The following is a 12,701-nucleotide window of genomic DNA, read 5'->3' as shown; positions in this document are numbered from 1 at the left end:
TTTTTGCACTTCTTTTGTTTCATTTTTTTCTTGTCAAACAAAAATAGTGACTCTTTACTTTTCTTTCAAACCAAACAATATTAGATAACATAATTTTTCTCATTATTTTTTTAATTCTTTTATCAAACGAGGTGTTGATATAATTGAGTTATCCCTCATATACACGTGCCTAATCGATAACATAAGAAAAAATCTATCTTAAAACTTACATTTAGATAAAATATTTTGGACAAAAATGGATGTTAATTATCAAACAAGTCTGACTATACTAAGTCAACTAGCTAGTACACGAAATTTAAAATCCAATCTATTGAAAATACAAAATAAGGAATCATAAACAATGAAAAACTTAAAGGTAGCGGTCATTTTCTTAAGCATAGTCATTGGTTCAAAGATAAGTCACTGTTGATGTTACGCGTTCTGAATCATCTTCTAGTAATTATATTTTTCCAGATCCAAAGGAAAAAGCGATAAGAAAGTTCAGAATATTTGTTTGTATATATGCATATAATAACTAAAATATACTGATACTACAAAATATTTTATATTGTTATTTAATTATGAATTTGTAAATTCTGACTTTGAATAAAAAAAGATTAAAATTTAAAATTATATTATTTAATCATTTTTAAAATTATAATATTAAATTCTAATTAGGGTTCCCATCCCATGCTAGCCATGTCATCTAAATATATTAATAATTAGCTGCACACGAATCTTGATCTTTGACGGCAATATCCGTGACTGGAGATTTGCGCTTTTGCTTTATCTATCTTTCAGTGTGTTTGATTAAAAAGTGGAATATCTGAACCCAGGCTATTGGGCCTTCAATAATCAATATTCTGTTGGAAAAGAAAAACATAAAAGTGTTTAGGGTTTGGGTGATATATAATATTTGCATAATGTTGGTAATGACATTGTTCAACAAACCTTTTTCTTTTCACTAATTTTTTTTTATTTTTATCTGTATTCTTATTTTTAATTACGTGAAAACTCGTAATTGATGAGAAATAGTCAATTTATTAATATCTTAACTTGCATTAACGTTACTCGTTTCAATAAAATGAAACTATCTTCTCTTTTCTTTTTTTAACTCTCGTTACTCCTTCTTTTGTGTTCTTCTAACATTTTTTTTATATGATTAAATTATTTATAAGTACTTGAATTATTTAAAAAATTTTAAACAAGTTTGTATACTTTAAAAATTTATGAATAGATCTTTAAACTTCTAAATCATTTTCAATTGGGTCTCTGTTCATATTTTTGTTAGAATTAAAATCAATAAGAAAACGAAAAGAAATTTGAAAAAACTCAAAAGTTTTTTATTATATTAGATCGAACTTTAGATTTAATTTTAATATGTTCAATACAAACTTTTTACTCATATTTATACAATTATGTATTTACAATATTATAATAAATAATTATTTTATACTGATTAAATATATAAAATATAATAAAATATTTTATTTACATTCTTTAATTAAATAATATATTAAAAAACTTTTAATCAAATTGAATTGGACTAAATTGAATGTAAACTTTTTATTTTAATCGTTCTAAAGCAAAACACAATATATATTTATCATACGATCGGATACTTTTGCCTAAAAATAAATATATGTCAAATCACTAATAATCCTGTTAAGTGTAGAAATCTAGCTAAAATTTCTCAATTAATTAAACAAATTATTAAATAATAAAACTTATGAGATAATCCTTGAATTGTTTACAATTTTTTTTGTTAAGTACACAAATTATTTACAAATAATAAATTAAATAACTAAAGGCACCGATAAAAAAAAAAGTATTAGCCTTGCTTTCTTTCTTTTTTGTCATGCCTATTTCTGTTTCTAAATACAAATTTCCCTTCGCCAGAAGTAAAGTTGGGCCTAGATGACATGTCGGAAAAACAGTGATACATGGGCTTTATTTGTTAGCATCAAACCCACAGATTCATCAATAAAAAAAATAAAAAGGACTCCAATGTAAGGCATACTTAAATATGGTGTGACTTGAATAGAATATAATAAAATGATACGAAATAGAATGGTATTTTTTAATGAAATGGATCAATTGAAGATTTCATTTCACTGTTTAAGAAGTTAACGGAGTAATAAAAAAATTAATGAATAATAAACTAATTCTATCTTGCACTCCGAATTAAATGAAAGAAAAATAAAATATTAAACACGTTCATTTTAATTTTAATTTTAAACATTTCAAATAATGTCATCGTATTCTTTTTCTGCATTATTGTATCTCTGTATATTAATCTTTGTTTAGGTCGATGGTACAAAACACTGAAGCATAAGGCCCGAGCACAAAAAACATTCAAGTAACACTAAAAACACAAGGCACTAGAATATTATTATTTTTCTAAATATTAATTTGTGGAAAATATTATTCCTTTTTAAAAAATAAAATTTAAAAGTCTCTTTAACAATTTAACATTTGAAAGAGTAGTAACAAAGGAAAAGGCTTAAAAATACTAGTGCCATCTGTGCAAAGAACGAGCAAGTACGAAGCCCAAGCAACGGTGACTAAAAGTTCATAATGGATCAGTTGTGGGCCTGATTCATTATCGTAAAGAGTCCATTTCATTTCTGAAAATTTGCACTAACCTACTTGAAAAAACCAGGTTCACGACCAAAAATATACATAATGAAACATTTTTATCTTAGAGTTAAACATGATTACATTATTTACATCTGTGAGTCTTATTTTTTAAATGAAGTACATTTATATGCTACTATTAATTTGCAAAATGTACACTTTGTATTGTACAGTATTTTAACTTAACAATGGATTAGTTTAACTTAATCATAGATTTAATCATTTTAGTTCGTGAAAGTTTAGCTGAATTGAATTGCAGAGAGTAATCAAGAGCAGAGCATGGTTCAATCATAGATTTAATAAAATATATTTTGTTCAGTACTCTGAGAATTATATCCAACAACATCCACGTTGGGTCCAGCCAAACCATCCACTCACTCCAACTATCCTCTCCTCATACGACTCTATGCACACTCGTACGGCAAAGGGTTTAATTTAATAAAATGAGGTGTAGTTTTAAGTTAATTAGATTAGTTTTAATATAATATAATATTATTAAATCATAAGATATATATATCGTCATTGGTAGGTAATATTTGAAGTTCCATTCAGAAAGCTTTTCCCTTTAAGAGACAAACATGTACTGAATCGAAGGAATTAATTCAATTTGCCTCCATTACCAAATGAGGACTACGCCATGGGCAGAGATCTACGTCAAGTGTCCCACAAACCACGAATGAGTCATCTCATGCTAAAGCCAAGGTGGCCCCATCTTTTTGTTGCTGTCATGTTGAACCAGTGATACTGATAGTGATAGATGAGATCAAGTATCTTTTTAGTTAAATATACATCACCAACATCTAAGTACTTGAAACATTTTTTATTTATCTTTTTAGCTATTGTATATAGCTTTTTATTTACATTATATCGTTTTTTTTCTTTTGTTGAACCCTTTTTTTTTATCTTTCTTTAAATATATACACTTCGTAAATGTATAACATTTTCATTTCATTTAAAAGCCCATCTTTTTCAACGTTAAAGCAGAGTTGGCCGATGGAATTTAAGGGGAAATAAAAAAATCCAAACGAGTCAAAAGCACGTAAATAATTATAATGAAGTATGGATCCTCAATAATTAGCAAGAGATATCTAACCACGTGACCATAATATTAAATTAGAAACATGAGCAACTAAACAGCAAACCCCACCAATTTATTTATCCCCATACAACGAAAAAGGGAATATATGTATATATATTGAAACATATGCTTCCACAATTCATGCCTTGTGTCCATCCTCATCTGGACGGTGGTCCTTCTTGGACTTCTTATAAAAGCCACAGATATTCTCCAACATTGATTTGAGCAAGCTGGAGCTACTGCCACTCTCACCTGCTGGTCTCTCACGTTTCCTTGAGACCTGAAATCTCGGAAAGAAATGCACAAATAAAAAATACTGTCAAGTTTGTTTAATTTAATAAATTAACAAAAATATTTTCTGAACCACACGGTTTACCTTTCTTTTTTAACGTTTAATGTGATAAGAGAGGGGGAGAATATAAAGAACTACGATGTAGTTAATGGTTAATTTATAAAATAGCAAAATAATTATTAAGAAGATGAATAAAAACATATATGAAAGCACGTTGGTAACTTGTATAATAAACACGAACATGGGTTTGCTGATGATGAGAAAGCTGAGTAGTAACAGCAGACTCATCGTCACTGTCAGGAGGGAGCTGATTGAGATCGGGCAGCCGATTTGGACGCTGCATGAATTGCTCTAACACCACAGGAGCTGAATCAGTAACACCACTCTTCATCGACCCGGAGCTTTGGCTCTCTCGATCAGCCATCATATACACTTCACTGATACTATAAGCAAATGCGAGATTTTGGATCTGCATTTTTCAGTTGGTTGTGATTCTATATATAACCATATATGCAATCCCAAGAAAAGTTGACATTGATCGGATAGTGACAAATGTGCGACTCTAATTCGGCTGGGTCCATTGTCTTATCAGGAGGGTACTGTTTAAAACATGTGCGAGTAAAAGAGGGGATGCAGCTGAGTAAGTAATGCTCATAATTAAATTCTTATTCTTTAAATGCCACCAACTCCTCTTCATAAGTACCCAACTTATATAAGCACCTTAAGTTATCATTAAATTATTATTAAAGCGCTGTCCCTTTTGTCTAGATACCATACCACTAAATAAGCTGTACCGACCATCTTAAATAATTATTAAGGTTTTTTTATTTTTTAAAAATAAATTACTAAAATAATATTTTTTAAAATAATTTCTCTATCGTTTTGTTATGTAACCGTAAGCTTCATTCTTTCAAAGGACAAAATTTAAATTTTTTTTAATTAAGTTTTATAGGTAGATGAAACAAACAAAATAAGACAGATTTAAAATTCTGTTGAATTTCATACTTTATAAGGATAAAATTTAAATTTTTTAAAAGAATTTAGTCTAAAGAGTATACATAACTTTTTTTTTTTTTTCAAAGTAAAATTAAAGTCGGTAAGCGAAAGATCCAACTCAAGAAAAACACCAAACTAACAAAACTTGGAAAAAGAGAAAAAGTAAATAAATGAAAAGGCAGAAAAGGAAAAATGAGACCAGCGACCCTTTAAGGAGAAAATGCAGTTTGACTTCTTCCTTGATCTTAGTTGTCCATTTCCAAGATTAAAAATGTCAATGAAAGAGAGCAAGAAAAACCTAAAAAGTGAAAAATCAAAGTAAGAAAAGGAATGGAAGTGCAAGTAAAACCAAAACTTCAATAGGACGGGTTGGTGTTAGAGTAAGAAAAACCTAGAAGTTGTAAAGAAAGAACACAAGAAAGGGATACGAGAGCATATTGTTTGAATATCATATTACTTTTAATTCTCCTTTTTCTCATTGTTAATTTATCTTTTTATTTTTTATAGCAAATTTGTTTAAGCAAACTTAAGGTCGTTTATATAAAATTTGCATGCCTTTTACATCATTTTTGGCTAATCATTTAAGAATAAATAAATTGAAGGGTCCTGTTTTCACTTAAAAGAATTTGAATCTACCTTTTTATTTACTTTAAACTAGTAAGTATAACCTCAATGTTATAAGGCTGCATTTAGAAGAGATATGAAATAAAGATTTTTAATATTTGAATAAGTTGAAATAAAATATAATTTATTTCTGTTTATTTAAATTAAAAAAAGAGAGTAAAAGAAATAATTAAATTATATTAAAAATAATTATAAAAAATATGAAAATAATAACTTTTTATTATAATACTTTTCTTGATAAAAAAATGTTTTACAATTTATTATATTTATCGCTATTTTTTTAAAAATAAAAAATGAAAATCTTAAAAAATCTCCTATGCTCTCCTACCACTCCACATCCCCTCACACTTCCCTCAAAATGCGACTTTTATTTTGTGGTAGAACCAACGAAGAAAAACAAAATCTCTCTCTCTCTCTTTTGCATCTGAACAAAGGATGTTTCTCTTTTCTCTTCTATTCCTTATTTCTTTCTTCTTCTTCTTTTCACTTTTCAAATAAAGTGTACAGTTTTTTTTTTTCTTCTTTTTGTCATATACGTAGTTCTAAATCCATGGGAAGATTTGAGTCCCACAAATCACGAATGGGGCATCTCATGCTCAAGCAATGGCGAACCCAACTTTTTATTGCTGTCGGTTTGAACCAGTGATAGATAAGAGGAAGCATCTTTTTAGTTAAATATGCATCACCAGCGCCAAGTACCTGGAGTAAACTTTTTTCTTTTTCGGTGTTAGTTAAAAGGTATCTTGCATTGTGCATGTGCTATGTGGGGACATATATATATGTATTGTCCATCCTCATTCTTTCTATATCTCTCTGTACATTTCTTTTATATTTTATTTTCTATATTATTATTTTACTTTATTTCCTATCTCTCTTTTCACTTCCATTTAACACCGACAAATGGATATCAAAATATCATTTTTTATTCACTGCAAAGGCTGACAGGGCAGAAGAGAAGAATTTAAGAAAAAAAAATCCAACTAGCTAGTCATTTACATAATGATAATATGACAAATTTGGGAAGTGATAAACACACGTACAAATATTCAATATCGTGTCTAATCAATAGGCATTTATCATGCCAGAAACTAATACATCAAATTAAGTAGTAAAACAGCACGACATGAGTCGACAATAGATCCTACAAAGCATCTAAAGAGCAAACAAAAACAAACAGAAACAGACACAAAACGTGCGCTTAATTATTCCATATGCATCCAACCGTACAATATCCCACATTAATTCAGTCACGAGAACAATTGATGAACTTTTTAGCAACCTTAATTGCTGATTCACTCATCTTCTTCCATGTTGATGAATGTTTGGAGCTACCTTCTCCTTCTCTTGTACGTTTCCTAGAGGCAGCAGTGGTAGCAGTACTGCTTTCTTCATCAGCAACCAGCAGTGTAATTGGACGCTGAAATTAATTAATTTCATTTAGTAAGTAAGCAGTGAATGAATGCCGCACACATACATAAACAATTAATCAATCAATCAATCACAAAATAAATTAAATACACAGATAGATAGACAGCGGCAAATCAAAGAGAGGAATACGAAGCATATTAAATTATACACAACACGTCATTCACCTACCTCGTTCTCATTCTCTTCAGATTTTTGTTCATTCTCGTCATTAATACCCTCGAGAGGAGGGAGTAAACTCACATAAGGCAAAGACAAAGCAGGTTCCTTAAGATCAGGCAAAGTGGGTTTATATGGAAAAAAAAGAACGGGGTCATTTAGATCAGGCGAAGTGCGCTCGAATGGAACCCGGGGCTCATTTAGATCAGCCAAAATGAGCGGAAATGGAAGAGTGCGTTCATTTAGACCAGGCAATCCGGGGTGGTGACTTCCAGCCATGAGTGCTAGTGCTAGGAGTATATCAGGTTGCAAATTGTAACAGAACAAATTAAGGAGGATGGATGTTGTGCAAAACAATGATTCATGTGTGTCCTTATATAGAGAATTCATGTGTAAGGGAACGTGGAGAAACGACGTTGACTTGTTAGTGTCTGACAAATCAAATCAAAAAAGCGTTGGACTAACCAGCCTAATAAGACAAAGGGGAAGGCACCACATGCTATTCGTTAAACGAGAATCTCCCCTCCTTTTATAAGTACGACAACTTATAAAGTCCAATAATTTATAACTAAGGAGTGGGAAATCATCCACATCAACAGCCGCGCTCCCTTTGTCTAGAAATCATATCAGTAAAGAAATACCTCCCACATCATTGCCGCCACAGTCTCAGTTGGATCTTGCGTACATTAGTCAAAACATTGAAAGATGGAGGGCAATCCCCACGTACGGAGTGAATTTTGAGGTTTTGTCTGTTTTCACCTGAAAAGGAAAAGAAAGAGAATAAAAAGAAGGTGGATCTTGGTTATATTTTATCTCGTGTCTTGGTTGCATTTCTAATTTATTCTATTTGGCTGTATGAAGAAAAGTGACCTGCACCTTAAAATGTTATTTTGAACCCTAAGCTTTATATAATACATATTAATGTTGTCGCCAGCTAGGCAAATTTCAATTAAAATCAACATGATTAGTATTTTATTAATAATTTTTTAATTTGTATAATGTTTTACATGATAAAAATTATATATAATAATTTTTTATTAAAATTTGTAGCATTTAATAGCATCAATACATTAAGTTATGTAACTTTTATAATTTTTAATAAATTTTTATTATATATAAATTTTTATTATATGCAATATTATATGGTTTTAAAAAAATTATTTTATTAATGAAACCGCCGACGGTTGTAGCTGACTTGATTTACACTGCCATGCATCTTTATGGACTTTTTCCAATAATATGCTTTTCGTTCACCCTGTTATTTTTTTATTTGTCATGATAATTTTGATTTTTTCACTCTTTTCTTTTTACACTTATCAAATGTTTAAAGAATAAATATCTAACATGGAATCTATGTTAGATTTGACTCAAATTGGCCATGGTATTGGATTAGAGGAAATGTGAAGGATTTTAAGTGTTCTTTATGAGAGTGGGTGAAACTATCCTTGTTGTGTTTGTTAACTTTAAGTGCATTGGTTAGGTACATTGCTTTCTTTTGGGTATAAAAAAATACTTCTATTTTTCTTTTCTCCTCACTCCTTATTCCTTTGTATACTTGTTAGCAAAATGATTGACGACACGTCATACTGGGAACTGAGTAGCACAAATTAGGATCCCACGAATGGACCACATCTCATGATCCAAGAAAGACTATCTTTTCAGTTAATTATATATCAGCAAGTACATCAGAGTCAGAAAGGGTCCTATTTTGGTACAAGTCATGTGTAGAGCATGTGGCATAATTTGTCAACATATACTTCTTTTATTATTATTTTTATATTTATTTTTTATTGCATAATTTGTCACTTTTTATTATTTTATATTTTATTTTATTTTATTTTTATCTCACTTTTTTTACACTTTCTTATTGTTAACTAGTACAAAGAAAGAAAAGTGAGTGAGCGTGTGAGTGGAGTGAGAGAGGCTGAGAATGTCTGACAAATCAAATAAAAAAGGCGTGGGACCTCTTATCTTGATAAACCATCGGTCAGGGGACGGCACCTAAATCATTGACGGTTATGCTTAAATTATTATGACGTTCCTCTACTTATAAAAGTGCATCCACTTTTATAAGTGCACGGACTTATCACTGAATTATAATAATGAAAAGGATTACGGATAGAAAAACCTTTTTTCTAGATAGTAAATATGCAAACAAATTCACAAGGCATTGGACACGACACACAACATGTGCCTTCGCTCCTTCTTCTTTTCACTGTTCCTGTCTTTTCATTCTCGTGAGAAACCCGACAACCTCAAAATTCTCCAGTGGGTGGCGGGGGTTGTATTGCACTCCATCTTTAAATGTCCGTACAGGATTTGAATTCTCAAAAAATAAAATACATTTATAATTATTAATTAAAAAATAACGATTAAATTTGTTATAAAATTACATGTATAATAAAATAGTTATCATTTTAATTATTAATTTTTTATTTTAGAAAATTAAATCATATAATTACTTTCTGTCTTTGTCACTACAATTGCTCCATCAATGTTAATGGTATTCCATAAAGGAGTGATATTTTATTTTATTTTAAAAATTATACAGTTGTCAAAAAGAGAGTAAGAATATATGAAACCTTAAAAGATGTTGGTGGCGGGGGGATCTCATGGCCTGATTCATTATCCTGACTTGAGGGGGCCAATCCATTTCCTAAAAACTTCTCATATTGAACTTTTAACAGTCCATTGCTTGAATCTCTATTTTGTGTCTATTTGAGTGCTTTACTGAGTTGGGTCTGGATTGGACTTTCCCAGGCCCGTTGTAGGGTTTTTTTCCCCAAAAATAAAACCTATCCGCTGCTTTTTTGACAACAAAAAAAATTTCCATTGCGTTTAATGTATTCGGACTCGTTTTCTCAGTCATCTCAGTCATAACTCATTACACAACCCAAATTGAAACGTAGTTTATTTTACGGATAAAATTTGGGTATAATTTTTAAAATATTTTTAATGAAATTTTTATTTTAATACTTTACAATAGCATTATACATTTATTTTTATCAAAACAAAACTTTAATTTTAAATTAAAAACAATACTAAAAATACCTAAAATTTGTACTTCTTTATAGTTCTGTAATTCACTTTATCACTATTAATTGAAAGTCTTTTATCTTAAAGTTATAAATGATTAGATGATATACATATATGCATGAGCTTGTTACTTGTAAAAAGTTGAATTTAGACTATATTTTAAAAAATTGAATTATTTTGAAATTTGTTTTTTAACCCCACTCACCTTAACTCACTACTGGATTGGAACTGATTCAATCTAAATTAAGTAACCTGAATTAATAATTCTACTAATTTTACTTTTACCAAAGTAAAATCTTCGTAAGAAAGTAAGAATTAAGAAACATAATATCTATGGAAAAGATAAAATCCTTAACCAATTAGTAGATACTTTCCTCTAAGGTGTAGGATACTTGATACGCATGGATTTATAAGCTACCATTTGGTTTGTAGCATTCGCTTACTGAGATTAGGGAGCTCCTGTCCCTTGCTACGCTTTAAAAATGTTGTCACAAAATATAATAAACAATAGTTTCGAATTCTGTTTGTCTAGTAAAATAAAATTTACAATTTTTATACACAATAAATAATTATTAAAAAAAAAGGTTAGCTATTTAAAGGGTCTACTTATCTAATTATTTTTAAAGGTACTTACAGTTTTAGGTAAAAAATTTAATGAGAAGTTTCTGGACTTCTATTAATCTGACGTGAGATAATCCAATTTCACTTGTCATCCAAAGTCAAGTTTTGCGACAGGATCGATATCGACTGTAATTTCATATATAATATATTATTTTATATAGCTTTTTATTTATATTATATTTTTTTTTGTTAAACCTTTTTTTTTTTTATCTTTCTTTAAATATATACACTTTGTACATGTATAACATTTTCATTTCATTTAAAAGCCCATCTTTTTCAACGTTAAAGCAGAGTTGGCCGATGGAATTTAAAGGGAAATAAAAAAATTCAAATGAGTCAAAAGCACGTAAATAATTATAATGAAGGCTAGGTTGTGAAAAATTAGCAAGAGATATGTTAAGAAATATGGTCCACAAGAAAAATAAAAGAAATGCACACTTATTTTTATACCAAAAAATGAATGAAAAATAACTTACAATTACAGGAGGAAACAGAGGGCTTATATAGCTCACAAAACTAACTAATTACTAACAATCTTAACTAATTTCTAACAGTTCCCTGCAAGCAGGAAGTGCTAGCATTTCAAGCTTAGAATGAACAACACAAACATAAAAAGCTAGAAATACATTGGCCAAAGAAAAAACAAACACAAAGACGCTAACCTGTAATATGATCAAAGCTAGAATAATAGACAAAAAATGAGCTTCAACACTTAATCATCCAGTAATAAAAAATCAATGCTTGACCATCTAAAGAAGAAACCTTCATCAACATTGACTTAACCACTAAGGTAGGAAAATCACCATAGGGCAGAAGCTGAAACCATGATGAAGAAAAAATCAAGCTTAACCACCGTAGAATAGAAGCTTAATCCACGAGAACTTAACCACCAAACAGAAGTGATACCTCAACACTTAACCACTTGGAAGAAGCCCAAAAATCAAGTCAAAACAAGGTTGAAACAATAACAAATTAACAGGAGCATATGTCAATCTTCATGAATATAAGAGAAATCTTCAAATAAAGATCTTGATCCAAACAGCCTGTGAACTCCACAACCAAGGCCATAATTGAAGATGACAAAAAGATACCAGATTTAGACAAATGCAGAGAAACATCAATCCTTCCACCAAGAAACTCAGTTGTTGGGAACCTACAAGTATTCAAAGATTTGCGTTTACTAGAAACATCTCTGGTCGAACTTCCACCACAAATAGGACGGCAACCAAGGAGCGAAGGCACCTCTACTGCCTCTGACCAAATTGAATTGAGTTCCACAACGACGCGTATCCAATTTCACTTCAAATAAACCTATCTAACCAATGATTTAGTGCTAAACTAGAACCGTTATTCCCAGAGCAAAACTATATTCTTGAAAAATGACACCATCTTGGGAGCAAAACGACAAAGGAAAACAGAGTTTCACAGTAAAATCGCAATTTTATCATCAAGAACCACTAGAAAAATTTCAAGAATGGAGTAGTAGCAAGATCTGTTGTTGGATCCTCCTCCTTCTTGATCCATCAAACAACAAAAGAAGGTTAAGGCACCCACTCAACGCAGCAAGTTTTTGTTGGAGCGGCGAACAAGAGAGAGAGAAAATATCTTGTGGTGGCTAATGTATCGAAAGCAAGTACTATTCCATGTGCTTGAAAAAAAAAAGAATCTTGAGAAAGAGAGAGCCATGGAGGGATTTGATTGCAACCCAAGTCAAGGCTTTTTTTTTATGTACAGAACAAGGCAAAAAGAGAGAGTGAGATTTTCTCTCTGTTGAGTATGCAAATAATTTATAAGCTCATGGTGGATACTAAGGCTCTGATACCATGTTAAAAAATATGGTTCATAAGAAAAATA

Source organism: Abrus precatorius, unplaced genomic scaffold (assembly GCF_003935025.1).
Source record: "Abrus precatorius isolate BTA unplaced genomic scaffold, Abrus_2018 Scaffold9, whole genome shotgun sequence".
Taxonomy (NCBI): domain Eukaryota; kingdom Viridiplantae; phylum Streptophyta; class Magnoliopsida; order Fabales; family Fabaceae; genus Abrus; species Abrus precatorius.
The sequence above is the reverse complement of the archived record's forward strand: the minus strand, read 5'-3'. Positions refer to the sequence as shown.